The sequence below is a fragment of the Vanessa tameamea genome, chromosome 20 (assembly GCF_037043105.1).
Source record: "Vanessa tameamea isolate UH-Manoa-2023 chromosome 20, ilVanTame1 primary haplotype, whole genome shotgun sequence".
NCBI classification, from domain to species: domain Eukaryota; kingdom Metazoa; phylum Arthropoda; class Insecta; order Lepidoptera; family Nymphalidae; genus Vanessa; species Vanessa tameamea.
The window spans coordinates 3,084,021-3,106,061 of record NC_087328.1 but is presented as its reverse complement, the minus strand read 5'-3'; the positions used below and the strand labels follow the sequence as shown (position 1 = coordinate 3,106,061).

General features: G+C 32.4%; 2 protein-coding genes across 5 annotated transcripts in view; one reads left to right on the top strand and one right to left on the bottom strand.

Moving 5' to 3' along the window:
- The window catches only part of LOC113403742 (synapse-associated protein of 47 kDa), a 241,398-nt gene extending 223,022 nt beyond the window's left edge, over window positions 1–18,376 (top strand). The window contains exon 11 of the transcript XR_010309488.1: window positions 18,365–18,376. The gene's annotated coding sequence lies outside the window, so the exon portion shown is untranslated. The remainder of the gene's footprint in view (window positions 1–18,364) is intronic.
- The window catches only part of LOC113403803 (dystrophin, isoforms A/C/F/G/H-like), a 580,208-nt gene that overhangs the window by 18,290 nt on the left and 539,877 nt on the right, over window positions 1–22,041 (bottom strand). The gene's annotated exons all lie outside the window — the stretch shown is intronic.

Genomic DNA, 22,041 nt, shown 5'->3' with positions numbered 1-22,041 from the left:
AGAAACCCAGTAGCTGATTAAAAATTTGATTGTTTCGATTTTTAAGATCCGGACAGTAATTAGATAGAAAAGTAAGAATAACAGCTCATTACGTTTTATTAAATTTGCTTATGAAACGAAAAATATGTCTACAAAAAACAAAATAGGTATGAAATCAAAAACTTAATCATTATATCAAATATTTTTTGCCATTAAGTATAATAAATGGAGCGCACTCTTTCACGGCTCAGTGTGCGCTACTCATTATCGGAGGTCAACGACCGCACGGTAGGCTGGTTTCACACCACAGAACTAATAGCAAATTAGAGGTGGCATTACAAATTTTGAACACGAAAATTTAGAGAGAACAATGTTCGTCTACTCTATTTGAAATTAAAATGTATTTTTTAATGTTATAAATTTTATACAAACCGTGGGGATATCTTATCGGAAATATTATTCAGAAATTCAACTAATTTTTAAAATATGACGAACTTCCATTCAAACTTTCGTCCTTAATTAATGCAAATTTTAAGATGTGAATTTAAAAAAAAAATCATGTACTTTCCAGAAGGAATACATTTGCAAAATCGCATTCTATTACCGCGAGTTGTAAGGCATCATTTTAAAATGCTATTAAGTAGATTTTTTTTTCTTACGGAAAAAACCCTCTTTAAAATAAATAATATAAAAAAAAAAAAGTAGATTGTAGTGACACAAAGTATCTAACGGTACCATAAAAAAAACAAATATTACATTTACACATTACAAATATATTCGAACTCAAAAACTTTACCCCTTAGCTTCAAGTCGCCAAATAAAAAAAAAAGCTATATTTATTCACTTCTATATTTCTAGTTCTGTGGTAAGGTATAGTAGATACATGGTGATTAATATTATCGGATTTATTGACACGAAAACGTTATGACAGTTGAAGTGTTTTAATGTGTGTTACGATACTTAATCAAACTTTTTATTGATACATAATAAAAAACGTATTTAGTTTATACAAGTCTATCTAGTAACTTTTTACGGGTGTATGAAAAACAGTTAACATCTTCGAAACTTTTATTCTTAGAACAGCATGCATGAACTAAATAATACTGTAGCTAAGCCATTTTTTTTTCAACAGTAAATTTGCCAGATACTAAGTTTTTATTTTCTCTTCTCTTGTACTAAAATTTTGTATGGATAAACAGAATTCTGAATCACGCTTACGTTTGGTTCGCTAGAATATATATAATGTCTCGAATTTAAAAATAAAATTGGAAACCCGGTGTGCAGTAAAATATATTAAACGTATTTTATAATGTCTTTTCGTTACAAGCCACTGGATCGGAGATATTATGTCTATGAGCCTATGGTTACACTGGCTCACTCACCTTTCAAACCATACCATAATAATACACAAAGTATTACAGATATTACTGGAACTATTCTACTAGTGGGTGGATCCAGACGTTTACATAAACCCTTGAAACGGGTTTATGCGTAGTGCGTGCATACAGACAATTTATCGTATTACATGTTTTTCTGTATTCTACATGATGACGACCTCGCCGGTGTAATAACTAGATTATCAAAGCTCAAATTAAAAAACAAATAACAGATGGAGCACACGTACCATTATTGTGAAGCCAGAAAAGCGAACACAAAATCAAAAGCGAATATCGTAGTCGTTACGTCAATATTTCATAGAATAAAATGACAACATCTTTTACGTATTAACAAAACAGAAATCGAGAAAGTAACGCCAAGAATTTGTATTCGCTTTGGATTTTGTATCCGCTTTTGCTGTTTCACTTTAACGTTCCGTGCAGTCCATCTGTCTTTTGTTTTCTAATTATGATTCTACATGAACTTTATAAAAATAGTATGCAGCTTACGAATAGTAGGTTTAAAAGTAATATCCATGCTTTGTAAATATCCGTCTTACTTATCTCGAAAGAGGAAATAGAAGAGGAAGGAGGAAGCTGATGTAATCTTAGAATCGGTTAATAATATAAAATAGTAGTTTAAACAAGTTTTCAGAGATCGTATGATTAAAATTATGGGCATTTTTTCGTTTTATCTGAATAATTCATTTACGCATCCCTTCCATGTGATGCGAGGAGATATATGGGGGGTTCTGGCCAAGTGCCATACCCACTAAAAACTAGCGACACACATACACTCACGAGCATACTGTAAAATATGCCAATTGATTTATTCTTTTATTAAATTCGTTTTCATGGACTGGCAAGAATAAAAATATATAAGCATCGAAACTTGAGATAATAAACTGTTTTAATTAAATTATTAAAGTAAATATAAGTTATTGAAATACAAAACGTGACCCCATACTTTATCTAGATTAAGTAATAGAAGTAATTTAAGTTAATCAACAATTTCTCATATGCTATCTGTCGTGTTATCAAATACCTTTTGATAAGCTTCTAATAGTTACTTAACTAGCAATCAAAGGTGCTCTATATAATCTAACAACTAACGTCTCTGCGTCGCCCACAGAATGTTACATAAATAAATATGTTTTAAACGTTTTCAGAAAAAAATATGACCATATTTTATTTGTTTTGGTAAGTTTATCATTTGACAAAGTCAATGTATAAAAACTCAACGCAAGTCTCTACAGCTAGAAGAATCGATGACCTGGTGTGGGTAGCGGGACACGACTGGACGCAGAACCCGAAACTTTGACGCCCCTAGCGTGCTTTGGCCAGCAGTGGACTCCCACTTTATTTAAATTTGCTTATTGATTGACAATCTACCTCCAATTCGGAATGATATACCTCAGAACTGTAATGACTGAAGATTACTTGTGTGTGTTAAGTTGGAAAAAAAGCCTTGAAATTATGAAGTGATCCGTCACAATTTTCAAGTAACTATATGTTTGATTTAAGCTATGATAGTCAGGGTTATTGCCTTATATATTATATAGATAAAAAAAATTGCTTTGTGTGATTGTATCCCCATTCAATTAACTTTCTATTACCCCTAGGGACAAAGTTGATCTACTCTTAATATAGTTTTGTTATTATAAAAAAAATGTAGACACGAACTTAATCAAAAAACTTATTCAGTTATATAAAATTACGCGTCGGATGAAATTAGTTTTATGTTAATATCTTCATTTAAGCTGAGATGGATCAGTGGTTAGAACACGTGCACCTTAACCTTTGAGTATGGGTTCCAACCGAGGCAAGCGTCACAGAATTTTCATGTGCTTTATTTGTATTTTAACTTTCGTCGGTCTAATTTAAATGAATTTCTACCACATGTATATTGGAGCCACCAAGCTGCATTTTAGCAACGTGGTGACATAAGCTTCAAAAGGGAGAGGAAGACTTAGCCCAGGATTGGGACATAATATCTTCATTTATATGAAAGGAATGCGATAGAAAATGCGTTCGCGAATATACTGGAGCAGCTTCGAGCAATACTAATAATACCACTGGTTTTATCGATTTTTCGATGTTCTAGAGTAAAAACTAGCCGACGTTACGTTTTTTAAACGTTACGTCTCCTTGGTCTAGTGTTTAGGTAAGGCCGCAAACCTAAGGCAGAGCCGATAAAAAGTTTTTTTAACTAAGTATGTACACTCCGTTTCCTCGGAAAGTACATGCAGCAGTTGGTCCTGCATCTGAACTTTTCCCGATCGTGACGGATTTGGCGTCGCATCGGATTATGAAAGTGAGGATATAGAGACAGCACCTGTGTTTTTACACACACTTATGCAGTATGCACTTAATATGATTTGAGTAGTTGCCTAGTCTCCTGCCTGCCTTTAGATTCGCCGTCTTAGTCGAAATTGGTCAGGACGACATTATCATTTACCGAAATATATTTCATACATTATCTATTATGTATGTTTCAAATTCATCATTCTTACTTAAACTCCAAATTCAAAATTTAGATTTTAAAAAAAAAACGGTCAAACCGCAGAACTGATAGTTGCGATTTATACAGAACCAATATTGTGATACATACGTGCGAAATAATTCCACAATGCGAGTGGAACCAGAAAAACGTAAAACCTTTTCCAATTTCATTTAATATTTCATACGATAAAGGTGAGTAAAATTGACATTTATATTTTTCACCGAAAATAAAAACTTTTCTGTTAAAACTGAGAGTAATTCTATTTTACGATTTCAGTGAAAATATTTTGATATAGAATATAATATTTGGTGAGATTTTTACGGCCATTTTGTTATGATAGATAGGAGAAGTTAATGTTTGACGTTTTTATTTAACCAGAATGTTAGAACCACACCAACTCCCACGCCTTCTCCGTTCGAATATTGATACTTTAAATTTTTTTCGTCTAAAAGTAGAAGTGATTGGAACTTGAAGTGAATATTGAAGATTGATGAAATGACGATTGAGAAACCAAATTATAATGACAAACGGATAGATAGATATACATAAGGGTGGTCTAATAAGGATAAGATTATTTACTTGGTAGTAGGGCTTTGTGCAAGCCCGTCTGGGTAGGGACCAACCACTCATCAGATATTCTACCGCCAAACAGCAGTACTGTTGTGTTCCGGTTTGAAGGGCTAGTGAGCCAGTGTAACTACAGGCACAAGGGATGTAACATCTTAGTTCCCAAGGTTGGTGGCGCATTGGTGATGTAAGGAATGGTTAATATTTACAACGCCATTGTCTATGAGCGGTGGTGACCACTTACCATCAGGTGGCCCATATGCTCGTCCGCTTACCGATATCATACAAAAAAAAATTAACTCCAAAGGTTGTGAAAACATTCACTAATTTAATTATATACCCACAGATTGATCTTTAAACTATAAATATTCGTCATCTAAAGTCAATAAAATGGTTGCTGTAATATCCGGAATTTTAACTGTGTTCTAGTACATACACAATCTTTCAATCTTATATCTGTACACACATAGAGAGGCTCTTCTACATATGGTTGTAACGGTAACATGCGGGTAAAGGAGAAAAAACTAGTCAAGATGTTTATACTTAGACCTTGAGGTCATTAACACCTAAATCTTTCGACTACCAGTCTAGAGAAAAATACACGCAAACAGTTTCAACTTTGTCATATATTATTTTTAATTAATTGTATGTAGACAAAAATAATTAAACTTTATTGCTAAAATATTAAAGGTTTCTTGCGTTTGTTCCTATACACAGAAGATATAATATTTTTTATGTCTTTTTATTGATTGTGATTAAGGAGTATGGGGAGTATGCGTGATACTCTAATCCTAAAATCGTATATGATCAATATTTTTTTTGTGTATTTAAAAGAATACACGATAAGACACTCCTAATGAAAAAAAACGTTAAAAAATTAAGGGATTAATGGTTAATAAACTCTAACATACGTCTTCTTTAAATCTGCTTATAAACTGTGTCTTATTAACACTGTAGTTTAGAGTTTGAATTGTACAATTATTATTTTTTTTATCTGGATTTGTGTATTGCTGTTGGCCCTACTGGCCTTTACGGCGTCACCGAACGTTGGGGCGAGTGCTAGGACTCTGCCTTAAGGTGAACCCAGAATTGTACAAAAAAATGTATTTCTTTTATGCCTATCCGTTGAGCCACATTATAGCGCGATTTAACTGACCACTAACGCCATCTATTACCATTTAGAAAAACTTAAAAAATATAACAATATATTTTTTACTAACTATAATGAAAGTGTTAATCTTTTTATAATCCAAGTCATGGATTCGCACTAAGCGTACATGGAAAAAATCACCTTGTGCTTCATATCGTTGATATATGAACCTCAAAGAGATTACCGTTCGTGTCTGGTCATAAAATGAGGATAGATTAATCTCGTAGCGGGCATTATCTGTAAAGAAATATATTATTTTGTCGGTTCAATGTTTGGGCACGCATCACGCGAATCCTATTGGAAGTATTATAATGGAATTTGGGAAAGGCGTAGCTGATATTAGATCAACATACATATATATGTTATTAAACATTGGCCCAGCTAGTTCCCGGGTTCAATGATCGGGTCGTGCTAGTAAAATTTTAATGTTTTTTTCTGTCTATATTTATTCGGAAGTGCGTAAAGTCATTGGCCTTGCACCTGAGATCTGTTTTGTTGTCTAGTTTGCGGTTTCATCGGATTACGAAAGTACAGTACAATTTGCCAAATTTTATTGATTCGATTCGTGTTGAAAGCAATTCGAACAATTAGTTCATCGCGTTCGATTCGATGATTGGTGACGATTGTATGTGTGTGTACCACACACTATCGAGTACGTGTTCGTGTGTGTAATAAACTTATATAAAAACTACGATACAGGGTGTTTTGAAACGCATATATTAATTTTTCACAATTTATCGTTATCTGTATTAAATGATGAAATACGTTAATTTCGATATGGTACATCGAAACTGTGGCTGCAGTAATAAAGATAAGTTTAAACCAATTACAGTAAATAACCGGCTATCGTTATGAAAGCGGTTAACATCACGTTGTAAAGTAAAATGCGAAACGGCTTTGGAGTCATTCTAGGGTTCCGTAGAGGATCTATAGTAGTACAGGACGTTATACTTAATTTTGATATTATTTTATAACTTGCACGTCAGTCAGTATAAATGGTGATACAGCATATAAACTTCTATACCATTCAACCGATCGTAATGACAATTTGTTTCAAATCAATTCAAAATATACTTTATTCAAGTAGGCTTTCACAAGCACTTTTGAATCGTCATTTAACAAACTATTTAAAGTAAAACTACCACCGGTTCGGAATGTAGATTCTACCGAGAGGAACCGGCAAGAAACTCAGTAGTTACTCTTTTTCAACATATAAAAATACAGTCATGTTAGTTAAATACAATTATATGTGTATGTTATGTCTCCTGCCTGGAAGTCAACAAGCATTAACTTCACGCTTTTTTATCATCTATTTATATAAGCAGCACAAGTTTGCCAGGTATGCTCGTGATGATGTCGTCTCGACCGATATCAATATAAAGGTAGACCAGCACTATTATTGCGCACAAGTGTGTGCACAAACATCGGTGCACTGTATTCCTTTACTATCGTAATCCGATGGGACGATACCGACACGATCGGAAAGCGTTCAGATACACGACCAACGGCGTTACTTGCTTACCAAGACACGATAATGTACACACTTCCGACCTCCAGACTCCGCCGTTACAGTGAATTTTTGACAAGAAAACCCAGTAATACATCGGCTCGATAAAGGATTTTAACCCAGAACCACTAGACCAACATGTTATCGAGGTATGCTTACACGGGTGATGAATTTGTTTGTTTATTTTGCGCTAATCTCAGGAGTCACCAGACAGACATCGCATGCGTTAATTATATTAAGGAAGATTGTAGAATATATAATGATATATATGTATATTAAGCTATGACAGGGGTTAAGGCTGTAACTTTTCGTGTATAAAACCGCGCTAGTCTTTATAGTCTAGTGAAAATTGAGCCCGAGAGAGATAGAGAGATATTTTTATCCAACAATAGAGCAAGATATCATTATCCAAAGATAGAGATGATCACCCACTTAGTGATTCGTATAGCAACTTCGTTTGAAATATCTCGTACTGGATCGACAAATAAGTGTTTCGGACTATTCTTTGAGAACCCTTTGAAAGGTAAGATTCAACTCTACATTATTTTCATACAACTTTATCGATTTACACAGCGCCCTTAAAACTCTCCGGCACGCTTAGTATTAATTTTTTTATACGGATTATTTTTTATTATAATCATATAAGGGAACAGAGAAAAAAAAATTCATTTCATATAAGCTATTTGCTAACAGCTCTGCTATATAATGTACCACAAAAATAAATCTAACACAATTTCACTTAACTACTTGTATCCACTATATTTCACTTATTTTTTTCGAAATTCAAAACGTTATTTCTTAACACGAATCCGCAATAAATACCACAGGTTATTTAAAATTTCGACCAATGACGTCACGCCAATTCAAGGTCAAAGTTGTTTATATATTTTTACTTTTGCCATTTAAATCTGCTTTAACTACCTATTCGTTCATTATTTATTTGTGCGATACAGGAATATAATAAATTAAATTATTAATTCCGTTGGCAGTTATTTACGTCCCAAACTGGACGAATACTCGTAACCTGCCAGTCCGAAGTGCCAATTAGAGGTTCGATTTCCAGACGTGTTTTATTCGTCATTTGTCTTATTAGTGATAAGTTAAAACCAGCAGCTTGATTTCAGAGTACTTTCTTACTAATTTGTTTTAACCAACTTTGAAAAATGTTTTATTAAAGAAGGTTTAATATATTTATATTTTATGGTTTCCGTTATGTTGGTAGCGAATGTTTTTAATGACATGATTGAATAACGAAACGGTAACATATAAATATATATATATAATAATAATAAATAATAATAAATAAATAAATATTGGACAACATCACATACATTACTCTGATACCAATGTTAGTAGCTAAAGCACTTGTGTTATGGAAAATCATAAGTAAAAACGGTACCACATACCCCCAGATCCAAGACAACATAGAAAACTAATGAACTTTTTCTACATCGCCTCGGCCGGGAATCGAACCCGGGACCTCGGAGTGGCGTACCCATGAAAAATTGGTGTACACACTACTCGACCACGGAGTTCGTCAAAGCTTTTTCTTTGTTTTTTTTTTTTCATGTGACTGGTATGTTATTAGAGTGCTGAATAAGATTATTTATTATTATTACCGGCTAAAAAGAAGACCAAATGAACAAGATATATGTATAAAAATGCGAGGATGGAGAAGACAGCTGATTTGAACAAAAATTACGAGGACATACAGACCCCAGGTCAATTTGGAGAAGGTTAACAGAATGATGCTGATAATGATTTCATTGTTCTGAATATATTTCTTAGTTTTAGCGACACATCAATAACTTTAACAAATCAAGGGTTTCGAGTATTGGAGTAAATATACATTTTAATATTACATTTTTTCTTAATAAATATGGTAATTAATTAAATTTAAATTATTTTAAAAACAAAATAATTAATTTTCAGAAATATTTATTATAACAAATTTATACATTAATGGAAATTCTATGGCGTTCGCTAGCTGTTCATGCGGTCAATTGAAATGTGGGGGACGACCTCACTATTGATATATCAGTAAATACTCTACTTTATTTAGTCGGATAATCATAACAAAGAATAACTTAGTACATACGAACAATATAATATTTGCGCAAAGATAATCTCGGGGATTTGTTGGTTTATTCTCGAAGCAAATCCGTTTCGAGACAGCAATATCCGGTTATAACCGGCTCCATGTTTGTCGGTATATGACCCGGGCGAAATTGACCGGGATTGGTGATATTGAAGAAATAACGAATTAAAACCGCGTTTAGATGATGAATAAATCATTGTCATATTGCGTCCATGTCATACAGTTGGTAACTACAACGCCGAGCTAAATTAATTGTTGATATAAAAATATATTAATTTTATACGACGATTGTAGACACACATACTAAATGACTTAGTTATAGCAGTCGATAAAATCGATAAATTTATAATTGTGTGTGTCTTGTTATATTTATTATGAAATATAGATATGATATTGAACTAGAAAATTGGTCATCTCTTGGTATGCGGTACTGCCTATAGACATTGGTGCTGTAGTAAATATTATTCGTTCCTTAATTTCACCAATCAACCCCCAAAATTGGTAACTGAGCTGTTTAGTTCCTGTATCTGTAGTTACACTGATACAATCACTCTGCAAACCATAACAGAAAATCTAGGCTTTGGCGATAAGATTTATTATGATGGTAACTACATAGACGGTTTCGCACAAAGCTCTACCTCCAAGTATATTAAGATTTTTTTTTTTTTTGTTCCATTGGCTGGCGGACGTGCATATGGGCCACTTGATAGTAAGTGGTCACCACCGCCCATAGACAAAGGCGCTGTAAGAAATATTAACCATGGCTTACATCACCTATGCGCCACCAACCTTAGGAACTAAGACATTATGTCCCTTGTGCCTGTGATTACACTGGCTCACTCACCCTTCTAACCGGAACACAACAATACAGAGTACTGTTATTTGGCGGTAGAATATCTGATGAGTGGGTGGTACCTACCCAGACGGGCTTGCACAAAGCCCTACCACCAAGTATATATATATAAGGTTAGTTTCTATTTATCTATTTCTTTCTATCTGTTTTTCCTTATTATCAATTTACAAACGCCTTAACACGTCCAATGCAGGTCAAGTCTTAAGCCATTCTCAAATAAAACTCAGTTATATATGATGAGAAGATTATGTGAAAGATCTTGAGGGATTTTGGTAATGTTACTTTTATTTTCTGATTCGATCCCTTCGATTGTGACGTGTCATGGAATATCTTTCTCATTCGAAATGACAGAATATAAATTTAAGACGAACAGATATTATCTTTTATCTATTTTTACGGAAACGTCCGGATAGATGGGACTCTCGAATTATTCGACGGACGAACAGAAATTATTTACCTATATTGTTATGTTACGGTTTGAATTTTGAGTTAGGGTGTAAGTATTACTATGATACAAGATATATGTAAACATTCTTTTTTTATCATAGCATTTTTTTATGACTGATGGTGATTTCTTTCTATAAGGGTGACTGATAAGTATTTATAGTGACTGATAATATATATAGATATTTTTTGCGATAAATATATTGTAATAATATTTATATATGTATATGCCAAGATGGCCTAGTGGTTACACGCGTGCATCAATCGCTGATTGCGATTGAACATGGTACACGAACCTCTTGAGCTGAAGGCGAGGCCTAAGCAATGAGATATGTCAATTTTATATAAAAAAAAATATAATAAATTTATATAGATCAGATGATTTACAACATCATTAAAATAAAATGCAAGCCGTCGTATTCACAAGAAAGGTCATTCACCCGTTATCAGCTAAAGGATTTGTAAAGAATGTATAACAAAAAGAAAAAAATCTGCATATTTCTACGGAACCACCCACAAAGGGCCTGACTCATAGTCAATGTGGAGCTATGAGTGATCTCGCAAATATTATTTCAACAAGCGAAAACATATCTTATCTGCATATAATACAGTTGACAATTCGATAACTATATATAGAATGAAAACATCTTTAGTATTTCATTTTTAATCAAAACGACCGAAGTACAATACATTTTATAGTAAAAAGGATTTTATATAATGGATATAAAGATTAAATTACAATGTAGTTCGAAATTGGTATCCTTCTCTGCAGGAATGCTAAACCTTTAGGCTGCATTTTTAAAAATGGTTACCGTTTTTAATCCGACTTTAGAAATATCTCAATTTAGTTTGTATTTTTTATGCCATGTATATCATAAGTGAACCCGTTTTGTGGTTTCGAAAGCGGGGCATTATGTGCGATTCTTTGAATATGATATTCGCAATGAATAACATGTTCTGCACTTTTCTGTAAATAAAATATATTTTGTAACAAAAATCTATTTTTTTACAAAATCGGTAGGAGGACGAGCCAATGGGCTACCTGATGGTAAGTGGTCACCACCGTGTAAGAAATTTTAATCATATCATCATGACGACTATTGAAGTTGCTCGCTGTGCCGCCAATTAAGTGTCAATTCTCTCAAAATGGACATTACTCTACTACAAATTTGAATTATGAATCTTTAAATTTAAGTTTTACAGCAGGAAAATAGAAGGTATTTCATTTATCATAATAATAATTTTATTTATAATTAATAGTTTAGCATTATTGATCTATTATTATTAATTATTTGCATTCAATTACTTTGGTACTATTACATTATAATAACTTCATAGAATACAATTATAAGTTGCTGCTAATGCTAAAATATATAATACAATTGTTAATCTACAATTATTTTAAATTAAAAAAAAACAAAATCGTTGCAATTTCATTAAAAAAATATTTCGACGAATTGAGAACCGTCGTCTATTTTGAAGTTGATTAAAAGGAATGAATAAAATTAGCAATAGTTCGGATGTATTCAAGCGAAGAGATCGCTTGTTTTGATATTGATTCTATTACACAAAAAAATCTCAAGATATATCTTAACATAATACAATATAACAATCTACTTGAATGACTAAAAAAAAAGTAGTAGTCTCTTGACTGGACAAGAAGGCCGTATATTATTTAGAGGATAAGCCTTGAAGCTTAGTCCATACCACTGTTTCAGTACGGTGTAGATATATATACTCGTAAACTTTCATCATCAGCATGCATTTAGCAAGATGTTTTTCTTCACCGCCGAGCACGCGATGAATAATGAAATAAACACTAATTAAGCAGGTTTGAAGGCGGTTTTTTGGTTAAGATCCTTGCGTTCAAACCACTGAAACATCTCCGTTCCCTTAAATAAATTATTTCAGCAAATAAGTGCTAAGTTTAAATTGTAAGTTTCCGACTGCGCATAGAATATACATATTCCTGGGGTGTTTGATTTTATAATAATATCTCGTAGATTCGTTTATATTCGGTAACGTTTGAAGCTTGATTTAAAAAAAAAATCATTCATGAACTAGTCATAGTATAAAACTAGTCATAAAATAAAGTCGCTTCCCGTCATCTATAGGATTAGATCTCTTAAACTACGCAATTTTATTGCAGTTTTCATTAATAAACAGAGTGATTTAAGATGAAGGTTTGTATGTATAATTCACGCTTATTATAATAAAGAAAAGCCGAGAATTTAACTTTCCTGGGAGGAAAAATCTAGAATGTTTCTTTTTATAATTGTTAGTTTAGTAATAAAGCCTGATAATATTAGATTTTGTTATCATCTCGCAGTTAACATTAAAGCTCATCCATAACAAAAAAAATCAAGACAAATCGCCAGACAAACCGAGAAGAATAAGGCATAGTAGTATTTTGTCTTTGCCTATTTGTTTACAGATTTGTTCAAACATCTTTCAATAAACTTTTTTTTTTATTTTGCATTATCTGTTTCCTTGAAAATATTTATAAAATGTTTGTCTTATATGTACAGTCAGCGATATTTATGTACTTACCTTTATCGTATAAAAACATTCGCTCCGAGTACAATTGTTAGATTTTCAATAAGTAGAACATTTGAAATATATATTTTATTGTTAAGTTACGATAAACATAGGAAACCTTTTATATGGAAACCAGCTTTTAGTAGTTTTACCTGTAACAAGAAAAGAGCATTTGGTTAGTGAATTCTAATTTTAATATAAAAATATTCAATAATAAAATGAAGAAATATATAAATTTATACTTTTCACTAATATTAAAAATACAGAAGTTACTCTGTCTGACTGTCTGTTATGCCTTAACAGCTAAACCGCACCACCGAATTTGATGAAATTTGGCGTGAAACAACCTTGAATCCCAAGGATAGACGCTTATTTTATTATACCTAAAACAAGACGAATAACACCAATAACGCGAACGAAGACGCGGGTCACAAATTGTATTATATATGAAGATTAATTTCGCATTGCAAATAAGTTTCGGTTAGTTTGGTTAGCCGAGATGGCCCAGTGGTTAGAACGCGTGCATCTTAACCGATGATTTCGGGTTCAAACCCAGGCAGGCACCACTGAATTTTCATGTGCTTAATTTGTGTTTATAATTCATCTCGTGCTCGGCGGTGAAGGAAAACATCGTGAGGAAACCTGCATGTGTCTAATTTCAACGAAATTCTGCCACATGTGTATTCCGCCAACCCGCATTGGAGCAGCGTGGTGGAATATGCTCCATACCTTCTCCTCAAACGGAGAGGAGGCCTTAGCCCAGCAGTGGGAAATTTACAGGCTGTTTATGTAGTTTGGTTTTGGAATAGCGATTAAAAAAAAAGTGTTTTAATTTTGTATATTTAAGTATCTTTCTGTTTTTTTTTTGTCATCACCAACAATGATTTGAACGTATTAGGCTATTGGATTTCCTACCCAGCAAAGTTAAATAATAGCTTGAAAAAAGGCAATCCTATTAAACCAGGTACCATCTTAAAATACGCTTTATATAGATTTCATCGAAAATTAATTTTAATATGAACAGCTGTCTGTTACTAAGACTACTAGATATAATTTTCACTTTATAAAGTAACACTTAACACCATCAACATAAGGCATATTAAATATGTTAATGTTAAATCTAAAAATATTTACAGGAATTGAAACCTTATCCCGTTGATTTAAAGGTCACAAATATAATAGCGAAATGTGATTATTATAGTACGCTAGTCACGTGTGTTGCGTATGAGTCATATGGGAGTGATTGGACATCTCTTTGTTGAAGATAGGTATGTTCTCTATGGAATTGAAACTTGACTCTTTCATAATACAAATATACGCACGATATATATTTTGGCGGAAGTTTAATGAGTAATATATAATAATAGATGGTACCATAGACTTAGGCATTGTGGGCTAATATCTTAGTCTATTAAGTTATAAATAATATGAACTCCTTTTGTGTAACCTTCTAGTTGTCGCCCTCGGCTTTACTCGTGTTTTAGGTGTTACCCATAAAAAATATGGCCTATGTCGTCAGGCTTGTTTAATACTAAATTCCATCAAATTCGGTTCAATGGTTTGAGTGCAATTTTAAAATTCGTATAAATAATGTAGATATTCCATTTTCTCGCTTATATGATGAAGGGGACAACCCGATGGTTAGTGATGATAATTGCCCATATATATTAGGCCCGTAATAATTTTTACCAATTACCTACAACACCAATGCGTCACGAACTTTGGGAACTGAAATGATATCTCCCTTGTGTCTGTAGTTGCACTATCTCACTCACCCTTCAAACTGGAATACAACAAAACTAAGTAGGTATTGCTGTGTGGCGGTAGAATATACGGTGATAGGGTAGTATACTGGGTAGGTACAAAGACACATTACATTATACAAAGCTACTCTACCAAGTAAAACTCGAATTTATGGAAGATAGTTTGATCACAGAAAGGATATCGGGCGCCTACATAATATTTCTAATGTAGTACAGAACAAAGCATCGTTGCTTGATTTCGCAACAGCTGGTGACTGTACGTTACAAGCCCAGTTCTATCGGTTACAAAAGTAAGTAATGTACAAAAATATTTTGTTTATAAAATTAAATTAAACACACTACACGTTTTTATACAATATCTAAACATAAAATAATTTGTAAGTCTTGAATTGAAAAAAGACTATATTTATAATTGATGTGCTGTCAAATTTGTTATTAAAATCGCCACCAACACCAATGGCAGAATATTTTTCACCTTACTACAGCAGAACATGCCATAGCGAAAAAAAAAACAATGCTGACGTTTGACATAGACTAACACGAATAAATCTAAAATTGTCACAATCAAATCGCTGACTATGAAATTTTATGCATACTGCAGGAAACGTCAGCATACAATCGTACCGCGACATACAACTATATTTATGGAACTGTGGCCTACAAGCGTAAAGCGCTGCAGTTATATTTCAGAAAACTACATTAAATTACTTTCATAGCATATTGAGGTTCTGGTACAAGTTACAAGATGAAAATATAGTATTTTTTATAGGATAAGGACAATCTGAGATGGCAGTATTGATGTTCTATCTCTGTCTCTCTCGGCTTTCTCAGATATACGTGCTATTAAATATTTAAATAATAATTGTAGCCGCGTAATAATCTCTCTCATTCTAGCCGGGATTTGATTGCTTGGAAACTATACTTACGCTCTCGATAGTAATTTCCGACCAGTCAACTAGATCTAGATCGTGTGCATTATTGGCGGTACTTTTCAATTTTGCTTGTCAAGTGTTACAGCAATAGAAAAAAGGGGAATGTTTCGCTTTTAAACAGCACAGCTTTATGTCAGTATCTTAAAACGTCATAATAAGCACCAATATTTGACACTCGAAGGTATTAATTTTTTTTTTTTTAAATTGCAATTTGTATCCTTGCTTCTATTCAAGCAAAAAGTTGTCCAAACACCCAAAATCGATAAACGAAATTTAATTCAAGCAACGTTAAAGCGAAAAAAAATATATAACGGAGACAAAAATACGCTAAACTTCTCTACCATTGAAAAATACTCGTGCATCACGTATACATAAAGCAGAACCCAGGAGTTAGTAGTAGAAGTTGTTACTTTATTGACACTTGTAAAGTATCCGAGTACCGACATAATATACACCCGTATGTAAACTTAACTGTCATCACAAATTTAAATATAGCAGACGAACATTTTGGACGCGCAGTGCAAACATTTAATATTAGCTCAGACAATAGACGTAGTCAGTTATTCTGAAATGCGTTTTTAACTTTTCATTTGATCTAGTCCATTATGTTAATAAAGTTTAAACTGATTTAATTAAACTTTTTATTTATATTTAATAATTAATAAACGATTTTGTTTAATTGTAACTTAACTAATACAATAAATGCCGAAGTATGTTTGTTTGTGAAGCTTGTTCAAACAGATATTTAATAGTACACAGGTATACGACTTGTGAAAAAACAGTCGCAGTATGCGGAACCATAGAGCTACCCCCACTCCTGCACAAAGAGGAGAAAGTATTAATACCTAGGGCGTAATTAATAATTTCTTTAAAACTGGCATTGATACGTTAAAAATCTTCGTTAAGATTCGTGTGTTTTAAGCACGGCCATTCGGTTACATCGATTACTAGTTAGGTATCAAAGATCGCAAGAGGAAAAATATATGGTCTGGGTTACTAAGAAAAATGAGAGTTTATCGCAATCGAATCGAAATATAACCGTTGCCTTTCAGCCGTTTCCCTATTCTACAAACGCAACGATCCAGTTACGTTTCGCTTAAAGTTGGATAGAATAAATTCGGGATAGTATCGTAACCCATATAAATAAGTAGAAGTCCGATTTAGGATTGAACTGAGGAGATGTGTAACGAGCCGAGATGGCCATCATCTTAATTCATGTGCTTAATTTGTGTTCATAATTCATCTCGTGCTCGGCGGTGAAGGAAAACATCGTGAGGAAATCTGCATGTGTCTTATTTCAACGAAATTCTGGCGCATGTGAATCCACCAACCCGCATTGGAGCAGCGTGGTGGAATATGCTCCTAAACTTTTCCTCAAAGGGAGAGGAGGTTTTGGCTCAGCAATGGGAAATTTAAAGATTGTACATGTTGTTGTTAGAATTGGCTCCGTCTCTTTATTTTATTTAAATACTTTATTGCACAACATATGTGTGAACGTAAGAAAAATAAAAAAAAAAAAAAAATTACGAATGGCGCACAAAGGAGGTCTTATCGGCTATAGCGATCTCTCACAGACAACCTTTGCTGATAGTAGTATTCGAAAATATAACTAATGAGAAATGGATGGAAGACGTGAGTACTGCACCGAAGCCATATAAATGCTTTATGGGCTAGCGAATGTTGATGAATACTAATATCTATAAATAACTCAGCCGGTTTCTAAGTGGCTTGTTCAAATAAACAAAACGGCCAATTAATCGCTTAATTGCCAATTAAATTAAATTTTCTTAAAACATATATATTTTATGAAATATATATACTTCAGGTTCAAAAGTCTAACAGCACCTTAATTAAAGTAAAAGATGAGATGACCTAGTGGTTTAATCGCGTGGAACTTAACCGATGATTACCTACTGGATTTTTATGAGCTTAAATGAATGCTCTATGGTCAAGGAAAACCTCGTGAGGAAACCTGCATGTGTCTTAATATAATGGCTAGTATATTGTAAGCCGTTTCGTTAGTTTTCTAATTATTTTGTTTTGGTTTCAAGCTTTTAGTCGGCAATGTTTATATTTCCATAGATTTAAAAACATATAAATCAGAAGAGATAGAATTTTAAGTGGCAGCGTTCAATCAATTAAGCCTCATTTACGGTACGGGCAATAATAATCCTTAATTGCTATTAAATTTATTTACTTAAATAATAATTATAAACTTTTAAATAGAACATATTATTTTTTTTACAAATCCTCTATAATAAACTATACTAATGTTATTAATGTATGTCTGTCTGTTACTGTAAACCACTGAACCGAATTAGATGAAATTTTGGTGATGTTGATGTAATGAAGCGAGTTTGAATTCCGAAGCTACTTTTTTATATTTAATAATATGCCTAATATGACATATATTATGTCATAATACTTATCATTTCATACACCTGACAACCAATCCCAAGACCGTGAGTGAAACCGCGGGCGGCAACTATTATAATTAATAGATCAATTAATTTAATTATCTAAATAGTACAATTTTATGCTAATAAGAATGATTAGCGATATGTCGATGAGCTAAACGACTTGGTAGACTTCAGTAATTAACATAAATTAATAAATCTTAAGAACGTTAAACCAGAATGTCAAGAAACTCAAACAACATTTAACGGTGCATCCGGTTTATACCAATAACAGTTTCTTATTTTGTTTGTTTAGATAACGAACTGATAAGCTAAATGTATGGACTCTTGCCTTCTTCTTTTCCTAAGAACATTATCTATGCTAAAGGGTTTATTGAAATTTTTTTCGAATTTAAATTAACAATATATTTTTTTTCTAAACTGATTATTAAAATGGCATAATTTGCAAGGACCTTTGCCCATTTTTTTTGTTATTATCTATGCTAAAGGAATATTCATTGTCATTTTTTTATTTCACATTCGGTTTTTAATTTACCAATATATTTTTTAAATATATATATGTAAATATCATACTTAGCAAGGGGTTTAAACCACAGCTATAATTATTGATATTTTTCCAATATTAAATAAGAATAAAAATCTTGGTCTTTGTAATCGTATTGGTCAGACATATATTATGCAAGGAGAGCAATTGGTCCAGTTCATTCTCTTTATAAGACCTGTTCCAATGCAAAGGATCCGTTAACAAGTTTTTCCATGGTTCGTAAATAAATTTGTGAGTGTGAGTAAATAAAACAGGTCATTAACTCTGTATACAGATTAAATATTTACATGCGTACCAAATCATATTATATTATTTGTAACCATGTGTGTGTTATGGACATTGGAACAATAACCAAATTCCTTTTTTAAATTTCTGTTAAATTTTGGGAATATCATAAAATATTTAAATATTTCGAATTCTAAATTTAAAATTTGCTAGACTGAAATAGAACGTAATAGTTAATTATTTTTAATATCAAAGCTTTTAATTTGTAAAATTATAATATATATTTATTTATTTTAATTATACATTAAGATAATATCATTTAAATCGTAATTGAAGAAAAAATATGTAAGCTAAAATTAATTTATTTTAGTTGTTTTGTTTTTAAATTTACAATTTAATTTAATCACAATTTAAGATACGAATGAGGTTTCATGAATAAAAAAACATGTAAGAAATTATGATTACTTGTCGTGTATGATTAATTATCTTATATAATCGTTTAAATGAAATATTGACTTAAAAAAGGCCTTTGACACAATAAGTCATCGAAAACTTTTATCCAAATTATGTAACGTTGTCGTGACAGGAACTGCCTTAGCGATGTCTGAGTCATGTTTAAAAAATAGACAGCAAGTAGTTAAAATTAATAACTTTTCTAGCGCTTCCCAAAATGTGACGTACGGTATCCCTCAAGGGTCTATTCTAGGACCCTTATTATTTTTAATTTACATAAACAACATCGAAAAGATAGGATTAACTGGCCACCTTACACTATATGCAGACGACACTTGTCTTTTTTATTTTCATAAATCTATTCATTAAATTATAACCAATGCACAAAATGATTTAAATTTGATAAATGAGTTGTTCAAACACAATTTACTTACAATCAATACTGCTAAAACTTCATTTCATTGAATTTCATTCATTTTCTCTGCTACAAATAAAAAGATACCTGACTTCATTCCGCTAACGATAAATAACGATATATTACAGCGCTCTCATCATGAAAAATATCTTGGCTTATGGTTAGACGACAAACTAAATTTCAAGATACATATTAACCAATAACCATATTAGAACAAAGTTGCAATCAATGTTAGGAGCAATCAATAGAATCTCCACTTGTGTACTAAAAAGAATCCGAAACATTTTATATAATTCTTTAGTAAAATCTCTTTTAGAATATCTAATACAGGTTCGGGGATCCACTACTACTTCAAATTTAAATACTTTACAGAGAATACAAAATAAGATTATCTAAACTCTATATAAATATCACTATTCTACTCCAACGACACAACTTTATAATGAAACAAAAATATTGAATATATCACAACTATACACATACTATACACGCATTCTAATCAAACAAATTAAATCAGGTTCCATTCAATCAGAGATCAGGATTTGTGAGGGACCGCATATTTCGAATTTAAGGAATAAATATAAACTTCATATTGATAATGTAAGAACTAATTATGGTAAAAATGTATGGTTTTATACGAAACCAAAAATTATTAATACGTATGAATATTTAGTTTATATGTTTGTTACTTTATCATACAAAAACGGCTGGACGAATAGGTATTAAATATGATGATTAATGACAGCTTTGACGACCTCCGTGGTCGAGTAGAGTGTACACCGGTTTTCATGGGTATGCCACTCCGAGGTCCCGGGTTCGATTCCCGGCCGAGTCGATGTAGAAAAAAGTTCATTAGTTTTCTATGTTGTCTTGTGTCTGGGTGTTTGTGGTAACGTCGTTACTTCTGATTTCCATAACACAAGTGCTTTAGCTACTTACATTGGGATCAGAGTAATGGATGTGATCTTGTCCGATATGTATAAAAAAAAAAAATGGAATAAAGGTATCTTATATCCTGAGTAATATAGGCTACCTACCACCTGCCTCAGGCGTGGGCGAAGTCACCGGCGGACGTTAGTGTATATATATAATAATCAACTAACACACTCGCCTCAAGTCTCCGTCCGTCTTGTTTATTTGTTTCAGAGAGCTAATGAAGCACTTGCAAACTTAGAGAGTCAATATTTAGTCAGCGCAAGTCTAACTTGAATTTCGCTTTAATTCTGTAATTATTGTGCTGTAGTGTTAATTATTAATGTATTTGAAGTGTTTTCGTTTAGCTAACGAACCTGTCCACTAAACGTTTTTGTATTCAATTCAGGGTCGAGGGCCTAGTGACCTGATGTACGGGATACTTTTTTAGGCGCCAGTTTACGTAGACATATAAAACCTAGCTGATAAGAATTGATTTTGTATTCTATGAAAAATGAATTCATTAGGGAGACGGCTTGGAGTCTAATCCACCATGCTGCTACATTGCGCAATCGGAAACACACGTGCTGGAATCATATTCGACATACATGAGGCCTTTGCAATCAAGCACAAGAATTATTATAAATACAGCATAAGTGGTAATTTTTGAATTTGAACCCCGATCTTCGGTTAAAATACACGTGGACTAGCCACTAGACCATCTCGGCTTAAAACTTGAGGCATTGTTTTATATGCCTCAATTCTTGTTCGAGATAAAACCGCTGATAATTTTGTAAAAAAAATAATCGACAAAGGCGAGTATAGATGGAGCCGTGAGAACTATTTCGGATATTTGATCCGAACGGATGAATGGATAAAGGATTTTTTTTAGATCGATCAATTTCTTGGCAAAAAATTAACACTTTTTTATGGCTATTATATATTGCACGCGCCTTTCCGTCTTGTAAATGCCATGTTCGGTTTTAGAAGTGTTAATTTTTATATCTAGTACAATTTCAATATTTTTTCTTTTCTTTATTTGAAGTATTTCATTCTTTAATAAATTTATATGAATTACTACGTCACTAGTTATTTTTTTTTTAATATACTCACCAGAAATGTCAAATTTTGGTAAACTTACGAATTGTAAATTTCATCAAAAAATACAATGTCTTGATTTTTTCTATTTTTTTCAGAAGTATCTTAGTATCCCTAGTATAGACGTTTGTTTCTTCGACTCCTAAAATTAACGTCTAAATACAGGACAAACGAACTTATTGCCTAAGCATTTAGTAAGTTTATTTTAAATTATATTGCCGTTGTTTATTTTTTAAATATAAATATTACCAATATTATTTATTTCCT